Source organism: Mesocricetus auratus, unplaced genomic scaffold (assembly GCF_017639785.1).
Source record: "Mesocricetus auratus isolate SY011 unplaced genomic scaffold, BCM_Maur_2.0 Super-Scaffold_100691, whole genome shotgun sequence".
NCBI classification, from domain to species: Eukaryota; Metazoa; Chordata; class Mammalia; order Rodentia; family Cricetidae; genus Mesocricetus; species Mesocricetus auratus.
In genome coordinates this window covers 49482392-49506646 of record NW_024429267.1, presented here as the reverse complement: position 1 = coordinate 49506646, position 24255 = coordinate 49482392, and the positions used below count along the sequence as shown (strand labels likewise).

At 42.8% G+C, this 24255-nt stretch overlaps 1 protein-coding gene across 16 annotated transcripts in view; it reads left to right on the top strand.

Moving 5' to 3' along the window:
- Nucleotides 1–24255, top strand: part of Arpp21 (cAMP regulated phosphoprotein 21) — a 162810-nt gene that overhangs the window by 5604 nt on the left and 132951 nt on the right. The gene's annotated exons all lie outside the window — the stretch shown is intronic.

Here is a 24255-nt window from a genome sequence, read left to right as displayed (position 1 = left end):
TTGTTATGCTACTGTCTTCAATCTTCTTCTGTCTGGAGATGTTTTCTTAGTACATAAAAGCATGTATTGCATCTTGGGTGTGTCTTTACTGTGGCATATTTGCGTTATAAAAAATGAAAAAGAATTAAAATAATTACGCAAAACAGTTGAAGAGGCAATGAAAAAAAGGGTATTGTCTTGACTATATGGTATTGGCTTCCTGTATTCATACTGAATCCTTAGGTTTATGCAATGATTCTACTCCTCCTCCTCCTCCTCTTCCTCCTCCTCCTTTTCCTCCTCCTTCCCCTTCTTCTTCTTTTCTAGCTGCCAGCAAAGGTCCTAGCACTGCCAGGTAGAGAGAGTAGAATGTTAACCACCGTCTGTGGTCACAATAGATTAATGCCTCAAATTCCATCTATGCGTTTTTCAAGAAGTGTTTATAACCCATAGCTTAATGCATATGACAATAAGACAAACTTACAAGGTGTTTATGTTCTGCATAATCAAAATAAGGATCAAATGGCCACTGCAACTTATTGAAATACTGATCACTTAATCTAGGAGTGTCTTATTCAAAGCATTTATTCATAATTGTTCCCCAGCCATAAATTCACATCACATTTAAAAACATTACCTCCACTCCTTTTATTTAACAACAGATAATCATTAGCTTTTTCTCCAGGAAAGGTGAGACACAAATTTCCTCTTTTATAAACAGGCCTTCCAGTATGCTCTCAGTTTTCATAAGACTTCAAGATGATATATGCAGTTCTTAAAAATAATTAAAGACAATATACAAATCATTGCAGTTGTGCTAATATTAAAGTCAACAGTCCCGCAGGTGACATTACTTTAAAGATAGCAACATGCAACATTTATTTCTACTTTAAAGAGAGGACTCAAGACTTTCAAGACATCAGTGACATCATTTTAAATTTCAAATATTTTGGCAAATTTTGTAAAGGTTTATTGACATGTTGTGGGCTATATTTTGATGGAGAAACAATAATCTATTGAAATATCAAATCATCTCTTTATAGCTGTTTTCGGGAGACAAATTAAATGAGTCTAGAATGATTTTTTTTTTATTGTTGCCTTCATCATCCAATTTAGTGTTGGAGTTCTTGGTAATCTTTGTTCCTTTATTTCCAGGTCACTGGGTGCTCAATTATTATACACTACTACAGTAGATAGAAGCAGAAACCATAACCTGAAAACAAGCCAGGAAGGTGGGTTTCTGGTACTTAGCAGATTCCCTTCGTATTGCCTAGATAACAACCCTTACTTCAGAACATCGCAGCATACAAGGTCTTTAGTGAAGAGGAAAATAAGTTCCTTCAACCTGGCATTCTGTTTTAGATGAAGAGTCACCATACGGAAGGGGCTGGAGAGATGGCTCAGTGGTTAAGAGCACTGGCTGTTCTCACAGAGGATCTGAGATCAGTTCCTGGTTTGCCACATGGTTGCTCACAACTATCCATAGGAATGCATGTGGTACACACACATACATACAGGCAAAACACTCATACACACAAAATAAATAAATTTAACAGTAATATAAAAATATGTAAAAGGAATCAACACATGTGAGATAAATATATTTCAATGTTTCTAAAGTACAACATAGAACATCAATTTCTAAACCTTTTTTGTTTCCCACTTTAAATAAATTATCTTTTGACAAGTACAGAGACCACCCACAGGCTCAGAATCTCAAGTCGTTTTCAGAAGATTTCCTCAATGTTACAGCAATTTAGAAAAATCTGGACATGGACCACAGAATTTAAAGGAGGGGCAGGTTAACTCTTGACATTCAGAGGTTAGTCCTGATTCTTTAATTTTGAAATCACCTATTATAAGCTCAGTGGGAAAATTAAAACTGTCAATGATGCTCACATTTCTAAAAACACAGACAGAATTCTCACAGGGTGTTCTAGCATTTATTTGTAGGAAAACACGATGAATGTGTCTTCCGCACATGTTTTGCTTGTCTCTATGTGCAACTTCAGTGGGGGCTCCAGGGCAGCTGAGAGCTGTGGTAATGGCCTGATGAGGTCATGAGCAGAGGGGAAAGCAAGCCGGTTCCCTGTTTACTGCAGAATTAACAACATTTGTGCGGCACTTGCCTTAGCTAGGCACTGCTTCTCTGAAACTAATTCCTGATGAATGTCAAACAACTTGGTAGCTGGAAATGCTACACTCTACACTTTGATTTGCTTATTCCTAGGACATGAGTCTACATGATTTATTGTCAAATCATGACTCCTTAAGCCAATATGGTACAAAGTCAAAACTGGTGTTGAATTCTCCAAAAGAAGTTGGGAGTTCTGAAGGAGTGGGGCAGGGGGAATGTTTGAGCTAACACTCACACTACACAGCTTCACAGCTTCACATTTATGTTTTATTTATTTAGCGGTGCTGGTGTCTGAAGATTTTTAGGAGGTCAGAAACCCCACTGCAAAGAGTTGTTCTAATTTTTATTTTATTTTATCCATTCCTGGACCCCTTTAATTTTTCCATTAACATATTTCTTTTGTAAAGACTGAAACCCTTTTCAACCTTGAGGTTTTCACATATTCATTAAGAATGTTCTGGAAGCATCCAGGAATTCAGTGTTTATCAAGCTGCAGGAGTCTGCTGTAGAAACCAACTCGGCCCAGAATGTCGTGTGTTTTGTAAGGAAGGCATGTTTAGTCTCACAATTGTTGCTTTCTCCTAGAACTATAAATAATTTCTGTTTAGGAATTCTTTTCAGCATCAGGCAGTCAGAACAGACACGATGTGCCAGTTCATGTGTCACAAAAATTTTCAGCTAAGTGAGATGACTCAGCTAGTATAGGTCACTGCCTCCAAGACTGACAACTTGAGTTCCGTCCCGGGGACCTACACTTGGAAGGAGAGAACTGATTCCTGCAAGTCGGCTTCCCAAGGCCACTCACAAACGATGGCATGTGAACACCCATGTACAACATACTAAAAAAAATTAATGTAAATATTTCTAAAAACTACACACCTTCTAGTGCTTTGACATAATTATCCTTCTACAATTGATTTTTTTTGTTTTGTTTTTGCTTTTTTGAGACAGGGTTTCTCTGTATTGTTTTGAAGCCTGCCCTGGAACTCGCTCTGTAGACCAGGCTGGCCTCTAACTCACAGAGATTCACCTGCCTCTGCCACCAACGCCCGGCTACAGTTGATTTTCATATCTGTGTGGAAGTTAGAAGCAAATATATTTTGGCTTTAGTGGAGTTTGGTACTAAAACTCAGGTCAGAACTAGTGGAGAGGGTGTGCTCCCAGGTAGGCTAGGATCTCATTTGACAAGAGCAGAAATAGCTGAGCTACATGAAGGACCTTCCTCCCCAGGAAGTGACTGTGGCCTCTCTCGAATTCTTTTAAAATAATTTGCATTATAATCAAAGGTTCAGTGAGATAAAGCCTGCCTTCTCCACCTCCAAATTTCAATTCTCCACTCACCTCCTGATACAGAGCTGATCACCTGAATTGGTATTTGGCCTAAGAGTAAGGAATAAACTGGGGGCCCTAGCTTAGTAGTTAACTCGTGCACTAGCTCTCTGATCTTAACAATCTACTAGTTAAATAACTAGCAATTTAGTCGACTACTAACTACTTCCGTTCGTTTGTTCACCCCCCATTCAGAAAGTGGAATGAGGCTTGGCTTGCCTGCCAGGATTAACAACCCCTGACACAGAGCATATTCCCACTAAAACAAAACCCTTGTCCTTCCACGTAAAAACACTACACAGAAAATCTAGGCAGAGATTCATTTCTTTACATAAATGAAACACAAGTCTCTTATTTATTTTATTTTTTATGTCTATGCTTTGCCTGTAAGTGTCTTTCTGGAGCCAGCAGAAGAAGGTTTCACATCCCCTGGAATTATGAGCTCCCACATGGGTGCTGGGAATAGTACCTTGTTCCTCTAGTAGAACAATCAATGTTCTTGATCTAACACAACTTCCTTTTTTAAAAGTATTTTAAAAGAAAGTTAAGGTTCAGAACCTTTCCATTAATAGCCCTTCCTCCCTCCCTCCCTCCCTCCCTCCCTCCCTCCCCCCCTCCCTCCCTCCCTTCCTTCCTTCCTTCCTTCCTTCCTTCCTTCCTTCTTATATTTTTGGTTTTTCAGACAGGCTCTGGTATCACAAGCTAGCCTAGAACTCATGATCCTCGTGACTCCAAGATGTTGGAAATGCAAGCATGCTGCCATGCCCAACTACCAAATATGATAATCAATTTCAATGGTTAAAATTAATGAGCAGCTTAGTACTTTCTGTCTAGGACTTATTGGTGGCCAAGTTACTAACTAAATCCCAGGGGTACTGATTGAGGAAAGAGCACAGTTTTTCACAAGGTCCCACCTTCCATCAGTTCCTAAGGGAAGAGATGTCAGCCTAAGAGTTCCCCAAACCTATTATTTGTTCAGGGCATTTTACTCATACAATTTCTAACAACTAAAAGGGAAAGCCCAACTTTTAACCTTTGAGCAGACGGTTTTTGGGATGGCCCCACGAAGGCATGACTTTGCAGTCAATCCTAGGTAGAGTTTGTCAACAGAGTTCATGTGACATAGGAGATTAAAACAGTGTTCTAATCTAGGACAAAGAGAATAGTTTGGAGGTTCCCAAGCAGCTCCTGTCCTTCTCCCCGACTGCAACTTCCTATCTCCCACACTTGGGAGCTGAGATGGCCTCTGATCCTGAAGAGACTGTGTGGATAATTTTGCTCAGTGAGTCAGCACTGTGCCTGTGAATACGGCCAGAGTGGGAAGGACACTGCTGTCATGATGGGGGTTCCCACTTAGTTCCCCTAACAGGAAGCAGAGAAACCACAAAAGGCACTCAGTATAGGAGAATGTGGACCGCACATAGCAGCAAATGTATTGGGTAATTGCGTTGTATTCTCTATTGAAATTTGGATATCTCACATTTTTCTGGGGGAAATAACATAATCAGTTATCCAATGAAAATTCTCAGAAGCCTGAGGGTGTGCTTACAACCCTTTCCTATTACAAGATTTGCTGGGAACAAATAAAAGAAATACATGGCTACATAGATGCATATAAATACAGAGAGTGTGTGTTAAAATCAACAAAATACACTTACCCCAAAAAGTCAACTCCCTCAAATATTTTTTCATAGTCCTAAGCAGTTTTAGGCTAGTATAGTAATTATATATGGTAGTTATTTAACTATAGTTACTGAATTAAATGAATTTGATTTTTGTTGTTATTGATTGCAGTTCATATTTGGGGGTTTCTAATCAGTCCCAAGTGAAGTTTCAATAGTATTTCCTTCATGAATTTCAGCTGTAGCAGATCTGAGGGCTGTCTTTCTGAAAAAAAACAAAAACAAAACAAAACAAGGAGGTGTCCTTAAATATAATACGTAGTCGCTTAAGAGATTTTTCTTTTGCTGTTTCACGTGAGTTTCTTTTCCTATTTCAGTAAGCAAGCAGAAATTCTGTGGCAGTTGTAAGGCCCCTCCAGTGTCAGCCCGCTTAAAGCCAATGCCTACCTGCATGAGAGAAAGTTACAGTTAATACTCAGCAAGTTTCAGAGGTGATAAGGCAAAAGCAAGCACACAGTTAGGAACTCTTGGCTCATGGTGCTGGAGACATCTGTTCTTTCCCGGATGTGTGCTTATGAAGGGATTATGTCCCGTTTGTGGGGGAAGGGTCAATCCCAAGAACTGGGCAAGTGGGCAGCCTGCAGCAGAAGGCAAGCCCAGAAGTAGAGTGTAGAGAGCTCTAGTCCACCTAGTCCACCAGGGCTTCCATAGGCAAGACCACTTTTCTGAAACCACAGGGAGCTGATCTCCTCCTGTCTCTTGGGAGAATGATAGAGTTAACCAGACTTAAATGCCAGTAACCCTCCCAGGACCACTGATGATTGCTTTACTCTCAGCTATAAGGGTGATCTTGAGCTAGATAAATACATAGATGACAGAGATATACACATGAGATAGGTGGTTGCATAGATATATAGATACCTAGATGATAGATACAAATAATCATATATTTACATACAATGCATGATTATATAAAATACATCTATGTATGTATATATGTATACATAGATGTGTGTATATGTGTATATGAGACTATTTCAAATTAAACTGTAGGCTGTTCTAAAGATAGCTCATTCTTTAAATTTGCTATGAGGTTTTATAGCCATGTGTTAGAGAAAAGACATTGAAAAGTGGGTCCATTAAAAAAATCATCTAACTGCTCTCAATAGATAGCAGCTTGCTGTCTGCGGTTAAAAGGAGGTAGAATTAGATACAGTTCTGTAGGGAATCCCAGAGGAAGAATGATCTAGCCTTCAGGTTACCTGCCAAGCACAGCATTTGCAACAGATAATTTCATTGTATTTTGTACTATAATGTGTATATTCAAAATTCTTTCGTGCTAGTTTGTGTGTATGTGTTCGTGTGTGTGCACGTGTGCATGCTGGTATGTGGTGGGGCAGAGACTGGCACTGGAATGTCTTATGTTCTGAGACAGGATCTCTCTCTCTCACCCTGAGCCTGGAGCGCCCTAATTCAACTAGATTGGCAGGGGTTTTTTATTAGGAGAAAGGGAATGGGAAAAGGGGGAGGGGAGGAAGGAGAGCAGCCTCTGGAGGCAGGAGCAGCAGAAGAGAAAAGAGAGGAGGGGGCGGGGAAGAGAGACAGGCAGAGAGAGGGAAAGAAACAGAGAGAGCAAGACAGAGAGATGGGAGGTGAGAAGAGCCCTTTTAAAAGGGAATGCAATGAATGTGCGTGGGTGGTGCAACTGAGGACATATCCCACGAGAACCCCAAGGGCAGACCAGTGCAGATACCTGAATACTAGCAAAAGTCTGCTTTGTGAAATCTTTCTCTGTGTAGGACTTTAGGGTGATGGCTTATTGATGTGAGGTTCATAGGATCAAGTAAAAGTAGTGACCAAAACAAAACAGGAAATGGCATCTGGATTCACTGCTCCAGCTTGGTTCATGTCCAAGTACCTTAACCCAGAATATTACACCGAGGGGAAAAACACCAAACAAGCAAACACCACACACCTAATTTTGAGGGGGTACCTATAAAGCAATCCAAGATTTCTAAGATCTCTATTAGTTTATAATTTCTGTGTCTCAATGACACTTATTGTTGTAATAACTGTGGGTCTGGTTTTATATTGTATTGTTCATGAATTTTTATTATAGTATTCCCCTTCAGGCTTAAAATCAAGCACAGTGCTGGGAAATAGAAGTAATAGTTTAGGCAGTGTTCTTATCAAGACAAGCCAGCAAAGAAAATCGGGAGGTGAGGTCCCAAGAGCTGGGCTCAGGTCCAACTCTGCACATTACTAGTTCATTTCTTGAGCATTCTGCCTCAGTTACTTCATTTCTAAAGTGGGATTGCTGTGAGAATTAACTACGTAGTGTTTATCTCAATGATGTGTTTTTTCCTTGTCCTCATATTTTCGTGCTTTGCTTGGGTGCTTTGGTTATGCCTAGCTGGAGTCCATTTTTAGCACAGCCACGCTCACATGTTAGGGGTTCGGGAGTCTGTCATCTGCGGCCACCTGAGGGGAAATCCATCTTTCTAGCAGAAGCCCCTTGAGTGGATGGCAAGGCCTGATCTTTTCTAAGCCAGCTCAGCAGAGACACCTTGAAAAAGAGACCGGGTAAGGATGATTCAGAATTCCGGACCCACACAGAATTCCACCCAGCATTTCATTACCTGCTAGCCTGACTCATCTGAGGTGAGACTGTCTTTTTGCTAATTCACAAAGGAAGTTAACCAGGCTTCCTCCCAGACACACCTTAGGATAACGCTGAGTTGAATTCTTCCAGGTATGACTTGGATTACTATCTAAGAACTGAAAATGATCTTAAATAAAACATGGTTCATAGATTTGTGACTCGTACCACGGCAGAGAAAATCCATTAATCTATCTAGCACATGCTGTTTGTAAAACCAGATTCATTCATTGGATTTAGCCAGATAAGAGAGCTCCAAATTTATATTTTCCTAAAATCACCAGAAAGCATGACCTTATTGTGTTGACCTCACTGTGCAAATAGACACACCGATGCTTTAAGATGAGAAACCATTGTGTGTTACCTTGCTGATTGATGAGTTCTTCTGATCTAGGCAAGGACCAGCTGGTTCACTTGCTTGGCCAGTGTGTGTGTTGCATGGAGAGATAGACCTCCAACCTGCAGATCTGGGTCTCATGATGTGTTTTACTGTGTCTACATGAACTTACACCTAGAATATGGAATCAACAGAGAGCCCAAGTAGTTCATGGATGAATACTTGTGAAGATTTTAAATAGAAAAGAAGAAAAAGGAAGAATATGGTGTCTTTCTGGGCTGCTTAGGGGAGCTACCTGTGACCATTTGTGGTAGCAACTGTGCTTACTTCTGCATTGACTAGCTCATTAGTACCATTTGTTCTGCTCTGTGGGAATGGCTTGCCTTTTGTACTTCGAATTACCTAGTTCCTGCAGGTCAAAAAAACAGTCTTGTCAACGTGGAGAACCAAAAAAAACAAAGAAAAATGTCTGTAGGCTGTTTGAATTGCTTGCAAGGGCCACATGGACAAAGATAAGTAAAATTCAGTGTTTTTTCTATTGATTCTGAATTTGCCTTTTAGTCATTTGTGATCAGATCTTTTTAAGAGTCATCACTTGGCATAAATCATTGCCTCTGTAGTTTTGTGTTCAACATTTCGGTGTGTGGTGTGTGTGTGTGTGTGTGGTGTCCTAGATGCCCTGCCTTCTGGTTGTGATCACACAGCGTTAGTATCTCTGATGTGGTATCTTTTATTTTCCCCCTAGGGAAATAAGACAAAAGGTTGTTTCATTCCTTTAATAATGATCTTTCTTTGGGTTAGGAACTGTACTGCATTATGCAATTGTCATTACACACACACACACACACACACACACACACTCACACACAAAGTGGTATAACGTCGAAGGGTGTCCATGAAAATCCCAGGGACACGGAAGGTTACGTAATGGAATTCTGATGCAGAAAGAAAGCAAGGAAAACTGGTACAAGTGGGTTTCCTTTGCCGGGTGTGGCTGCCGTCCTGGGTGTGTATACTGCCCTGTGCCATTGGCCCCTGGTTGTGAACAGGTAATCTACCCATCCGGATTTGAGTCTCAGCGCCCTCCTCTTTCTCACCTGCCCAAGATGGACACGGGGAGCTTGGGGCTCCTTTACAGAGTCTTGCATATAAATTATTTCCCACATAATTAGGAACCCAAGCTTCTCTCTGTTTTTACTGACTGTCAGTAAAAACAGTTCAGTGTGTTGCTCCACTTGCTGAACCTGTTCAAGGTCACCTTGGATTCCATCCCCAGCACCATGCAAAAGAGGAGGAAAAAACTAGATGTGAGAACTCAGAGAAGGATGCAATACGTTATTGTTTCAAACGCTATAAAATTATAGTTTGAGAATGCTATGCAGTGATCAGTCAACTGAAAAATGAAATGAACTTAAGGAGTGGACAGAGTCTTGTCTCTGAAAAGGGTTAGCAATAAATTATATAATTGCAATAATAACAACAACAACAATAACAAAGGACAGGAAAAAAATGACTCCTGGGCTCCAAGTCAAAATTTGAAGTTACCCTACAGACTAATGTGACTCAGACTGCTGGTTTAGAGACCCAACTTAGGAATAAATAAATGCCCACATAATAAGGAATTATAGAAAAAAATTTACTTTTCTGGGGAGGGGAATGAGCAAAATTAGAAAATAAATGGTTTTGTAGATGCGTATAAAGAATAAAACTCAAAGAGAAATGACCTTTTCAATTTTTCTCCCTGAAGGGTTCTCACATTTAAGACTTTCAAGTTCATGCCTCAAGGTACCAGATTTTGGTTCTTTCTAGTGAAGGCATCTTGCCTGAGGCTGCAGATTTACATGCTAAGCAATGCCTCCCTCCTTTCTGTCCCCTGCAGAAGAACTACGACAGGCAGGTAGAGGAACCTATTTTTATCCGGCTGCCATCATGTGTGGGTGCACTTTATTGACACTGGGAATGAAGTTGCCCGTTTTCAATGAACTCATTCTCCCAACATTATCCTCCAGGACACTTGACTGAGAGTTGGCCAGCACGATCCCGCATCAGATAGCACTGCCCTCTGAGTGTTTTCTACCAAGGAGACTCCCCACCACCTGGGATGCACATGTGCTTGGGCAGGGCGTGAGCTTTCTGCCTGTGTTTGGCACAGGGTGACGGTTACTCTGCAGATGTTCAGGATCAAGGTGATGTTTTTCTCGCTCCCTTTCAACCCTCCGGAGTCAGTTTCTCAAACAAAGGAAGTGGCGAGGCTAACAGAAGTCACAGTGTGACCCCGAAATAAAAGTTAAGTGCAATAGGTATAGCGAGCCTGTTTATCAAGTGTTTGTGAAAAGCAGTGTTATTAAAGTATTCTAACAGGGAAATTCAGAGATAGTGCTTAATTTTTGCTAATGAGATGTTAAATCTTATTTCATGACCTGAAGCAAAGGAACAACTCAAATAATCTTATTTATTTTTCCCACTTAGCTAAGCTGAAGAAATGCAGAACTGTAGAAATATTCATTAAGGGTAAATAGATTTTTTTCTCCAATATGCTTTACAAGATACACAGACAACACATTGCTTCAAATTTTTTCATTTGTCTATTTCATCATAGGCAGTAGCTAACACTACTTATATAAGCATCCACCCAAGATGAGGAGGTTAGTTTAATTTTAAAGTCAAGAAACTCCTTTTGAAGGGAGAAGAGAAGAAACAATACATATACATAAACCGATAAACACATATATTTCTATGTTGATATATCCACATGCATATATCCACATGTGGAAATGTGTAGATTGCATATAAACTACAATGTAAAATATATTTATATACATGTATAAATTTGAAGCCTCATATTACAAACATATTAAAATCTGCTATTAAAAAGTCTGTGGCATTGAGCACACTGATTTTATGTTCCTTTTGCATTTATTTATTCTACTACTAATGCATAATAGCCCGTTAAGAGGAAGGTTACAGATCAGAATCAAGGAGGGAAGAGGGTTTGCATGTTCCAAACCCTTGGCCCAATAAAGTGGGAAAACAAATAGAAAGTAAGAACTTTCAAATAGCATCTTAAGGATGTTCATACATGCAATGTTTGGCTTTATATCCCAATCCCAGAGAATGATGCAAACGCTAAAGGCAAACGCTGCTCTGTCTTTCAGGCTCACTGGTGACCCAGGGGCCACAGTTTAGCCCTCGTGAGCTATGCTTTTCCTTAAGCCAGTCCTAGTGCAGTGGACTCACATGAGTTTCCTTAGGTTATCTCCAGACTGTAGCACTTTGTCTTCTGTCACACTCAGGGGAGTTCTGGCCAGAAGGAGTGTTTCTCAAGGCTGCACAGAAACCAGCAGACACAAGGGTTATATATATATATATTACAGAGAATTCTATCTCAGTAGGTTGGTTGGACTCAGACCTGAGCTTCTAACAGGATCCCGAAGGATGCTAGTGTTACTGGTCCATGAATCACAAGTTGAGAACAAGTTATTTAAGACCTAAAGTTTCTTCTCAGAATGCAGAGTTTGCATAGCCAGTGGAAACCCGTAATTTCGTGGGCTGAAAACTTAAAGAAGTAATAGGAAGACCTCCGAAACAGACCAGTTTCTAGCCTGGCATGGTAGCTCATGCCTGCAAACCCAGCGGCGTTCAAAAGACACCTTCCAAAAGAAGCTAGTGCCCTTGTGAAATAACTACAGTATTTGAAGCCACCGAGGCCTCTAGAGATGGCGGGAAGGTGGGGCCTCTGGAAGGGTTTGAAGTTCATTGTAACCGAAGCTGTAGTTAAGGAGTGTGGGCAGACACAAAGGCTAAATGGATGCTTGAAGTTTCCTCTGTGAAAGACAGGCAGTGGCTAAGCCATACACGATGCTAACCAGGTGACATGGGAAATCATGATGCCCATTTTCAGATGGGGAGACCGAGTCACAGAGGACAACTACTGAGTCAGAGATGAAGTTACACTTCCAGTCCTGCATGTCTAACTTGAGGTCCAAAACTGAAACCACCACACACTTTCTCTGGCTGAAGTTTAACTTTCTCTAAGTGTTCCGCCTACGACATCAGCCTGATATTCTCATTAATGCCCCCCCCACCCCAGTACACACCCAGTCCATCAGAGCTGATGGCATCTGTAAGCCTTGTCCAGAACTGATCTTGTTGAAGTCCCCGGGGTAGAATTTCAGACACTCCTGTCTGAACCTGTCACACAGGAAGCTGTTGGGCAACGTGGGTCTGCCTGGGTACCCACCTGTGTGGCCACAGCCACAGCTGTGACATAAGGAAACACCCAGTAACGAGGGGGCTCCACGGTGGAGGAGCAAATGCTACAGGATGTCCTGAGATGCTCTTGTCTTGTATAACCAGCAGGGCACTCTCTGCCAGCCACAGCAGATGCCCCATGACGGAATGCAGAGTGCGTCCTAGAGGAAGCTAGGCAGGAGACCTGCTGCTGACCTGCTGTGGCTGATTCTTCTACTTCCCGTCCAGTGATCAGGTGGGACCTGAAGGCACTGGACAAGAAGATCCAGCTCTTCACTCTTTCTCTAACATGACTGGTGGAACAGCTAGGAGCAAATGAGGCAGCTGCCCAGATGTTAGTGGCAGAGAGTTTTTTTTAGGCTCAAAACAAACCAATTGTTTCTCTTGGGCTCCAGTGAGGCTCCCACAGAAGCCTGTTCATCAGTCACAGCTTCCATCAACCCAGTCCTTGGGGATGGCTATAGATTGAGGTAAGCTGACCTCAGGGTCTAACCCTTCAAAGAAATTGCCAAGCTTAGTGGTCAAGGTAAGATACGGCGAACCTTAGAAAAAAAAACCTTCTCTAAACATGGTCACATATTAGCTTAGAGGCTCTACTAGCATTTGGTGTTCTTGACTGAAGGGCTTCTTATTGTTTACCCTGCTGCAGGAGACACAGATGTGTGCTTCGGGTGTGTGTGTGGGAGAAAGCTTCACTTGTGGAAAGCAATTGGGTGTTTCTGCGGGTTGCCGAAACGACACTGGTTAATAAGGCAAGATGCACTGTGATGTGGCTTTCTCTTTCTGCAGTTGGTGACGACGCCTGTGAGTGGCTGTTGCATTCATTCTGAGTAAACACAGCCCAGGTGTGTACATGGAAGGATGGGTTGGAAAGCAATGGGCAGAGTGTGGGTCTTTAGACCACAGCGGGTGATTCCAGTTTCCTTTGATCTTGGACAAACACTCATTCTTTTATTTCAACAATCCCTAACTTTTCTCTCTCTTCCCTACCTCCATCTTTCCCTCACCTCCCTCTCTCCCTTCTCCCTCTTTTCTGAATTCTCCTTCCTTCCCTCTCTATAGATTTCTTTTCTTCCTACCCTCTTTCTTTGTCTTAAATTACATCCATTCATTCACTCACTCATTAATTAATTGATTTGTGCGAGCCATAACCTATGCATGACTCGTGAGGACAATTCTCAGGAGTCAGTCCGTCCTTCCCCATGTGGTTCCTCAGGATGGAACTCAGGCCATTAGGCTTGACTGCAAGCATCTTTACCCACTGGGATATTCCATCAGCCCTCTTTTTGCTGTTGTTATTTTTACTTTCTTCCTCTTTTTTCCATTTCCCTTCTTTGTTATGTATAAGTAAGCCACACCAAGCACTAAAAACATCGTATATAAAATGATCCTTTGGGCACTTGGCACATGAAATATAAATGAAGCCACAATAGCTGTTATTTTTATGGGATGTGTAAATGCTTCTGTGTTGAAGGTGAATCAAATATGACCAGCAAGGGGGGTTGTGATCACTACCACAGAAACACCAAATTTGTGGTTCACGTCATCACAAATATGCAGCATCCTTGTCTGCCATGTAGGAAGCATGGGTCCAAGTTCCTTAGAGCATGCCAGTGACTCTAGCGAGAACCAGAAGTGACCTAGTCAAGTTTAATTCCAAGACCTGTATAGAGGTAAATGCTTCTCTGTCTATGAAGGCTGAGATCCTCTCGGACATGGTCTGTTTCGAACCGCTACATGCCTGTGACTCTAGTGTGAGGCTGGTGTGTTCTGTGCCGACTTTCAGGACTCTGCAAATGTTGGCCACAGTGTACGTGATGGGAGAATACTCAGCCAATCTTCTGCAGCTGGGAAGAGCAATTAGCAGCTTCGTGAATTAGGGTCTTGTTTACGCTGCTGTCCAAGATAATCATCTGTTTGTTTTAACTAAGACGCTCTGCCTTCATCAGCAGCATCAAGCCTCATAGTTTAATGATAAGGCCTTTGAATCTCACAATAGTGTTTGGATTTCGCAGACAGAGGGAACCCCAACATAGCTTGCATTTTCTCATGACGACTCTGGAAATCAACACACAATGTGCATATATATCTTCCATCATTTCGCCTTCATCTCAAGCAGAAAGGGAAACACATGCAGATCCACAACGTAACCATTAAAAATATCTTTCATTTGGAATCCCAACACACACACACACACACACACACACACACACACACACACACGCACATATATGACAGTCAAAACTTTATGACTCACAGCCTTAGCACAGGTACCATACTCTAACTCTCAGTCTATGGTCATACTCACTCTATATCAATCTGTGGTCTCTATTTATTTCAATGTAAAGACCCAGCTGGGGAAGTAGCTCAGTTGGTAGATGGCATGAAGGAAGCCCCGCTATGGGACCTATATCCAGCACTCTGTACACAGGGCTTGGGAGATGGAGGTAGGGCGATTGGAAATTCAAGGTCAACCTCAACCTCAGGTTTAAGGCATTGTGAGATATGTGAAACCCTCCTTTTAGAGAGAGAGAGAGAGAGAGAGAGAGAGAGAGAGAGAGAGAGAGAGAGAGAGAGGGAGAGAGGGAGGGAGGGAGGGAGGCGGTAACTTAATAATTAGGTAATAGTCAAACTTCATGACATGTTTGTTGGTCACACCTAACTGAAGCACAGTGACCCACACGTGGGTTGACTTAGGGTCCCCTCTGGCCTCCCACAGTCTACAGAACAGAGCTCATCTGGTCAGAAGACAATCTTAGTGTTGGTCAGAATTGAGATTGTCTCACCAAGTGAAAACTGGTCTTGGAAGACAAACATCACACTACTCACTCAATTAGTATTTATTGATGAGACATAGGATTTATTTGGGGACACTGGTATAAGCCAGTAGCTGACTAATGCTCACTTGTGCCAGTAAAGGATTGCTTGTGTGAGTTGGTCCACGCATACCTGAAAGATACTTCATGATTCCAATTTTGTCCTTCCATCACAGCAACAAGCTCATGTTAGTTTGTCTTTAAAATCTACTTTAGAATATGACAGTAAAAAACAAAAACAAATAGCCAATGTGTAACAACAAATGCAAAATCTTAATTTTTAGAAACATTAATTTCCTATTAGAGTCCAGATTCTTTTCTGAGTCCTTGGCACCCAGCTGTGAGAAAGCCTGGTTACGTGCCTCAGGAAGCCTGCCTGGTGACTCTGGGGCCCTGTCTCTGAGGTGAAGTGGAGACATGAAGCCTGGTAGGAGCATTCAGGTGAACTCAGGGGCAGACAGGGGATTTGTTAGGGAGGTGACTCCTGAGTCACTCTGTGGGTTAGCACAGGTTCAGAACAGCCATCTGTCACAAACAGTGGGATGGATTTATTAGAGAAAGGGAAACTGAAGGTTGGAAATGGGTAGGATATAGTTCTCCCTGGCATGGAGGCTCTCAAACCTGTACCCTTCAGGGGCAGCTCAGTCGGGGGGGGGACACAAGGACACCTGTGTATATAGAGACTCACTTGTGTAAGTCTTGCAATAAAGCAAGATTGCTTTATGACAGGTGTGCATTGCTCCATCTGCTGGCACAGGGAAGCAAGAGTCTCACTGCAAGGGACAGGGCAATCAATGTTCTTGCGGGTGGGGACAGGCCTTCCTGGCTTTGTTCTCCCAGACTCGGGATCTGGACCTTCTTCCCTAAAAACAACCTCTGCAGAGAGACTGTTTCAGAGGCGACCATGATGCACTGCTCCCAAATGAACAAGGATTCTGAAACGCTTCCATGGAAGAGGTAGTTTTCATTTTCTCCAGGGGATATACGACACTAGTCAATTCACACCTCTGAAAAGGGAGCATGGTGACATCTGTAACAGGTGGCAGGTCACCAGAGGACCTCCTGCTCTTGGCTTCACCTTGCCGCTGGCATAGTCTCTCTGGAAGCCAGCAGCCTGAGCCCTGGCTGATTCTCTCCCACAAACCCTAAGTCTGCGTGTTAGCTTTGACCTTCTTTTCTTTTCCTCTAAGCCATCTCAGACATTGCATGCAGCCTGTACCCGGATGGCCACAGTATCTCTAAAGAAAGGGCTAGGGCAGGAGATTCATGCTTGGAACTCAGGGGGTGGCAGGGCAGGAGGATAGCTGCCACTGACCCTTTGATGTGTGATAACTAGTCATACCATTTGCAAATTCTCCATCCTGGTGGAATTCCAAAGGACAATTACTAACCCCTGACTAAGGATACTGAGTAACTGTCCATGCTATTAGAGGTAAGAGAAATTCTGTTTTTATTAATTTGAATCATGAATTAGTCTGTTTTCCTTGAATGCTAAGAACTATACATATATTATATAATAAGGATTTATTTAGAGTTCTTCTCTACAATACTTATTGAAAAACAAAATTAGTATGAGTAAAGCTGTGTAGCTGTTTTAAGCTGATTGCTAATTACTTTTTAAAGACTCCTTTTTGTTTTATGTGTATAAGTATTTGCTTGCATGTATGCATGTGTACGTGTGTGTGCCTGGTGCCTGGGGGCGACCAGAAGAAGACATCGGAATTCTCTGGAACTGGAGTTACAGAGAGCTGTGAGCTGCCATGTGGGTGCAGAGGCTCAAACCCAGTGCTGTTAACCACTGAGCCATCTCTCCAGCTCCCGAGTGTGAATTTCTTAAAGCACGTGTGTCCCTTACAACTTGTGGAACACCCTCTAAGAGCTGATTTCACAGTCTCTTTTCACTGATGCCTATATTATTAGGATCTGTCTACATTCATAACTATAGACTGCCTAGATAGTTAAAGCCAGGTCTTCCTCAATCCTGTCTAAATGCAAGCCTTCTTAGCCTTGTAAAACACCAAATACTGTCTCCAACTTATTTTTCTGTGAATTCCTTGTTATGTTCAGGACATCGGTCACTGAACTGTGCTGATGAGCGAGATGACTAAGCTTGGTGCTAAAGCCCCAGAACCCCTAGAGGGAGCCAAGAAGAGAAGGGTGGCAGTGAGTGGGACAAAGTTGGAGAAAGACCCCAGGTTATTAGCTGTGTCAGGAAGTTCTGCTCAGCACCAGGAACGTGGCATAGCAGGCGCTTTTAGAGTTACTTAGACATTTCATTTGAGGAATTCTGGAGTGGCATTTTTGATGAAATACTGGAACTTAGAAATAGTGATCCATTATATATTTTTGAAAATCAGTATTATCCTACTCTACGGTTTTGCTGGTGGTGGTGGTTTGTTTTTTGTTTTGTTGGTGTTGGGTTTTTTTTTTGTGTGTGTGTGTGTGTGTGTGTGTGTGTGTGTGTGTGTGTGTGTGTGTGTGTGTTTGATTCAAGACAGGGTTTCTCTGTGTAGCCTTGCTTGTCCTGGAACTCTGTAGAGTAACCTGGCTTCAAACTTACAGAAATCTGCCTGCCTCTGCCTCCTGAGTGCTGGACTGGGATTAAAGGCATGCACCACCACCACCACCTTGCCAACTCTAAGTTTATACCCTGTTTCTTCCTGTTGTTTACTCGTCTCTCAGGAGAAAGGGTGGTTTTGAATTTGTTTGACCTCTGCTGGGAAAGCTATTTGACCTGGCAGTGTTTGGGCAGACTCATGTAGAATGGAAAGTTAAAGCTCTAGAGAGACTAAATGAAATAATTCTACAGGCCAATGATCATTTAGAGCAGTGATTCTCAACCTGTGGGTTGTGACTCCTCTAGCTCCAAACCTGTAGCTCTAAAATAATTTAGCTCCAAAAATATTTACAGCGCAATATTAGGGAAATTACAGTTGTAAAGTAGCTATGAAAATAATTTTATGGTTGAGGTCACCACAGCATGAGGAACTATAGTAAAGTGTGGCAGCATTAGGAAGGTTGAGAACCACTGCTTTGAAGTATTTATTGATGGTTCTTAAATGTTAACTTGGGTTAGAACGGCCTGGGAAATTGAGACAGCCCTTTGATTGTGTCTGTAAGAACATTTATTAGAAAGGATTAACAAAGACTGTCTTGAATGTAGGTGATACACCATCCCATGAACTGGGGAGGTCACACTATCTCTGCTGGGAAGAACTGAGTTCTCCAAAACCATGAGCTGAAATACATCTTTCTTCTTTAAGACCTGTTTGTGTGGACCCTCTGAACACAGAGATAACGTTAGCTCACTCACTCCCCCACAGATACTAACACATAACATTCTTAGTCCTGTCAATCTTAGGTCCCTGCTATGTATATTTCAGAGTGTTACTTGCTGGTGGTTTGGAATTGGGGGTGTAATGTTTGAGACATCTAAATGAACAGGGTTTAAATTTGTAGTTAGGGGATTAAATAACCTCTGAATGTTAAGGTGAAAACAAACAAGAAAAAAAAAGAATAACTTGCACATATAGATAGGAATTCACACCATTAAAGGAAACCACATTTTTACATTTTTTATGTGTTTGCTTGTTGCTTTGTTTAGAATTAAATATGTGCTTCTATGAGTCAATATTCAGAAGATATAATAGGCAAACAGGAGCATTTGGTGTTCCTTCTGGGTCCCTTATAGATAGTGTACGACTCCTAGGTTTTACAAGCACTGAGGAGTCTTTGAAAGCATGTGTTGGGTGACCATAGATAGGATGTGTTGGGTGACCATAGATAGGGTGTGTGGGAGCAGGTTCTGTAATGGAGTTTGGTGTACAGTTGTTTACCAAGGATCATTCTAGAGACCAACACAGTCAAGGGCTGAGAAGAGAGCAATCTGGAAAGAGTGAAAGAGAAAGCTGCAGAGCTAATAGGAAGAAAATGGCCTCTTCCAGGCCCACAGGATGATATGGAGCTAAAAGGGGTTCTGGACTGTGAATCCCCAGTCTCTGGTACTCACTACTGGATTAGTTGCTTTTCTCATTGCTGTGACAATAGCCACTTAAAGAAACAAGGATTCTGTCTGGTTCACTGTTTGAGGCTATAGTCCATCCTGGCACGCAAAGCATAGTGGCAGGAACAGGAGGGCAGGTCACTTTGCTACATCAGTAGCCAGGAAGTAAAGAGAGATGGCTGCCATGCTCAGCATCAATTTTTCTGCCTTTTATTCAGGGCAAGACTCCAGCCCATTGGACAGAACCTCTAACATTCAGGAAGGGTCTCCTCCACTCGGACAAACCTTTGTGGAAAGGCCCTCACAGAGGTGTGTCTCCTAGTTGATTCTAAATCCAGCCAAGCTGACAACAAAGGGAAAGGTGGCTTGAGGTGAGCCGACTCGGCATTGGAGAGGTTTTTTTAATAGACATACATCAGGAAAGGGCTGCGGTGCAAGCAGGAGGCTGGGCATTCAACCGCCAGAACCGAGTAACAAGAGGGTGGCGTGCTGGTATGCATTTGGAATCCCAGAACTGGGCAATCGGAGACCGATGTGTCTTTGCAATTCATTGGCCAGCCAACCTAGCCTGATTTGCAAGCTCCAATTAGTGACCTTGTCTCAAAAAAAAAAGTGAAGAATGACACTCAGGGTTGACCTCTGGCCTCCACATATTCTCAAATATGTACAAGCATGCACCCACATACATAGTTACACATACATTTGCTCACATACACACACACATACATGGACACACACATAGGTACACACATGAGCACACAAATACCATGGGTACACACCACAGTCACACATCTAGGAGCACTTGTCCTAGAAAGAAGACTTTTGTCTATGACCTAAACTCCATCAGAAAGGTCAAAACCAACACTGGGTGTTCTGTGACAGCTGAATAGAAGCATATCTCAAGCCAGTGTGAAAATAGCTCTTCCTTACTTCGTCACCAGGGAGAAAACCCTTGACTGAAGTCTAGCAGGCTTCCAGCATATCCTTCTATGAGAAGTCTGCAAGCCTTTCACACTACCCCTGGGCATTCCTACTCAACTGCACATCAGAGCCTCCCACTTGGTCTGCAACTGAGCATAGTATATGCATCGGTCTATAAATTAATCCCAAAGGTTAAATTTTAGACATCAAACCTTTTATTGTGGAAAATGTCAATAATGCACAAAACAGAATCATCTATTCTGAGCATCTGTGTGCACACAAGACTACTGGTATTTTGCCTCCCTCTCTTCTAGACATATTTTTAACAGTGCCAAGCCTAACCAGTTGTGTTGCTGGGTGAATGACCCAGAGGGTGTGGTTTCAGAACAGAGAGTGGATTGCCAGTATCTGAAATCAGGCATGTCTCTTAATCGCACTGACCTGAGTAAGGAGGGTAAAGGCATTTGAACCATGGTTCCAAGAATTGGGAAGTCCACTGCACAGTCCTTAGGCAGGGCAAGCTGTCTATTTTAGTTTTCAAGGTGCAGGCTCTACAGAAGCCGTGGGGAGTGGGTGTGACTCTGACACTTGAGGCTGCCTCAGTGTCCTGTGGCACCCAGGACATCATGCTCTGAGTCTTAGACTGCACAAAGGCACAAGATGTCCTGTGTGTTTGTTTCATTTTGTCTGTATGTGCATGTATTCTTGTCTGTGCATATGCACGTGTATGTGGTGTGTGTGTGTGAAGGTCAGAGACAAACATTGGGTGTACTTCCTAGGAAACTGTCAGCCTTTTTTTTTTTAACAGCGTTTCTCACTCACCAAGAACCCACTAACCAAGCTAGACTGACTGACCAGCTAGCACGAGGCATCTGCATGTCTTTAACTGTCCAGCAGTAGGATTACAAGAATGTATTGTCATGCCTGCCTTTTACATGGCTGTCAGGGATGAATTCAGGTCCCTACCATTGCAAGGCAAGCATTTTCCCAACTGAGCTATTTCCCCAGTGACCCCTCCCAGTGTGTGTGTGTGTGTGTGTGTGTGTGTGTGTGTGTGTGTGAGAGAGAGAGAGAGAGAGAGAGAGAGAGAGAGAGAGAGAGAGAGAGAGAGAGAGAGAGAGAGAGAGATCATGCTGCACAGTAGAGGGCTTTCTTTTGGAAGTCAATGAACCTACAAGTGACCTGAACAGCCTCCTATGTTTTTCGCAGATTTTCATCCCAGCACAAAAACAAAATGAAAATTTCTGTAAGGGGTAGGAGTGTATCGTGTTACAGAAAATCTGCAGGGAATATTGAAAGCAGTGCTTGGAATCTAACATGAGCCCCATCACTTGAACACATAGTTCTGACTCCCCAAAATTCAACTCCACGGATGTTTGGCCAAAACGTTCAAGATGACCTCCCGTGCCCAGCCCTGTCCTCGCTGCATGCCTCCAAGAGAACCAGCAGCTGCTGTACCATGAGAAGGGAACGGGCTAGTGCTGGTTGCTCAGCTCTGGAACAGGTGGCCTGGGGTGGGGGGCAAGGCGGCTATGTTTCCTCTTTAAGGTGGGAGCTCAGCTGCTTCCTTGGTCATGTGCCCCAATGAGTGCCTGGAGGAGGCAGGAGGCCAGGAGTACAGCTGAGATTCAGCAGCCAACCCCCAGCAGCTGCTGCTCTGTTCTCTGAGCGGAAGCAGCTACAGGCTTCATGTGGCCTGATCTGGCATTCGGGGAGGGGCAGCAGAGGAGTGTCACTTGAATACTCTGACTTAAGGGACTTAACCCAGCTGCTCGCTCTCTCTGTCTCTGTCTCTGTCTCTGTCTCTCTCTCTCTCTCTGTGTGTGTGTGTGTGTGTGTGTGTGTGTGTGTGTGTGTGTGTAGCCTAACTTAAACGACACTTCTCAATATTCAAATACTTGAGAAGTTTCCAACACTGAGAAACAGAAGGGACATCCTGACTGGTGGAGGCCAATGAGTCTGCAGACCCTAATAGGATGCTTCATGGAGAGGACACTGAGCCTTCCATCTTAATCCAGAATGTGAGTTTAACATTCAGACAGCGTAGCTTCTGTCTGTAAGTGTCCACACGTACAAGAGCAGCTTGGAAAAAAGCTGGGTCATCATTAGGGAAGATCTCAGCTCTGCACTCAGACTGTGACTTTGGGGAACACCAGTGCTGTTTTGTTTTGGTTTTTGCTAAGAAAAATGTGATTGTGTCTTGTGGGCAGTGGGCCAGCCAAGGCAGATGTGTAGAGACCAGAGAGAACCTTTTGAATACAGTTATTTCCTTACACCTTTACGTGAATTATGAGCATCAAATACAGGTTGCCTGGTTGGTATGACCAGCACCTTTAGCCACTGACCTGGTCACAGTGGCCAACGCCATTGGTTTTGAGACAGAGTTTGCTCTGTACCTCAGCAGGTAATTCAGGCTGACCTCAAACATAGCTTGAGCTCCCTGCCTGCTTCTGCTTCCAGGATGTGAGTACCACCACACCTTTCTTTTCAAATGTGCTCATTGATATAGGAATGTCTTACCCGGTAATAATAGAAAGAAATCTGATAAAGGAGAAGCTTTTATTCTAGAACCTTCCTATGCTGGGACCCTTTAATACAGTTCTTCATGCTGTGGTGACCCTTACCACAGTATGACTTTCATTGCTACTGTAGTTTTGCTACTATTATGAATCTTAATGTAAATATCTGTGTTTTCCAATGGACTTAGGCAACCCCTGTGAAAAGGTCCTTTGACCCCAAAGTGGCCGTGACCCACATGTTGAAAACCATGATGGCAAAAGGGAAGAGATCCGGGGCCAGCACGGCAGAGAGAGGCTGGCCTGCCTGTATCAGATGAAGGAACAGGCCATTTAATGTTCAGTTATTTTAAATCGTTTAACTGTGGTATACAGTATTAAGTTTCATTATGGCATTTTCAAACAATGAGGATGAGGTCTCACTGCTCCTCATCCTCAGCTTCTTTACCACACCCCCTCCTTTGTGCACCTCCATTTTTCCCAAGTCTCCATTCTGCTTCATGTCACCTGTGTCCCAAGGCACACCTCCTCCCGGCATGCCCTCAATACCATTTCTTTTCATCGTCTCAATTGCATGCAGACATATAAGCCTCCATGCTGGTTTCATCAGGCTGCTGGAGTGGCTCTGGGTCTGGGATTTTCCCATAAGTCATAAGGTTGGCATTGCCTCATCTAAGATACAAGTTTGTCCTTAGAGATGTGATGCTTCTGCCCAGCACCTGGTGGCTTTTAGCTTTGTGATAGAGACAGAGATAGGAACCAGCATTCCAGCATTCCAATGGGTGCATTCCACACATTGCTGATGAGAGAGGATTTTCCTGTAGTGAGTAACAGACTATGAGTGAAGGACTAGAGAACCTATTCTCTTTTGTCCCTGTTAGGGTCTGTGTCCCCTTCAGTATAGAGACAGTAACCATTTCGAGTCTAATTATGAGGACTTACATTACAATGTATGTCCTTATTTGCATGTGCGCGTGTGCTCGAGCACTGAATGCCGTGATGCATACGGAGGTAAGAGGACTTGCAGACCTCATCCTCTCCTTCCAGATCTTCAGACTTAGCCACAACCTCCTTTACCCACTGAACCATCTCGTTGGCTTCAAAAATTTGCTTTTAAGATTAAAGACACTAAAGTACATGGCAAGCTCCAGGCTAAAAACCTATTCATGGCTGTCTATAAACCACTGCAGACTCAACGTGCAAGCTCAGATACCCTTCTATGTGTTGTTTCCACTCAGCAACTGTCAATCCACCTTTTGACATCATGTCATAAAGTTGATTTGTGTAATGTCTACCTCATTTGGAGAGAAAGGATCGCATTAAACATCCGAGGTTCCATTCTGTCTTTTGTTGGTGATATGAGAAGACCACAGGTCCATTCCCCAGTCAGAAGTCAAGTAAGAGGCATTCAGTCAGCCCAAACCATCTCCATAGAATGAATATAACTTGAAAAGGCTCCCAGAGATGATATTCTAGTCCGGTCTGTGAAGTCTACTCCCATCAAAGTCCTTAGCTTCAAGTGGTTACAGGTGTCACGTGGCTCTTCTAAATATGCCACTATGGGCTCTCCTAGAAACTCGTTTTTCTCTGAAATTCTTTTTTTAAGATTTATTTATTTATTTTATGTATATGAGTACTCTATCTGCATATACAACTTTATCTGAGAAACAGGCACCAGATCTCAT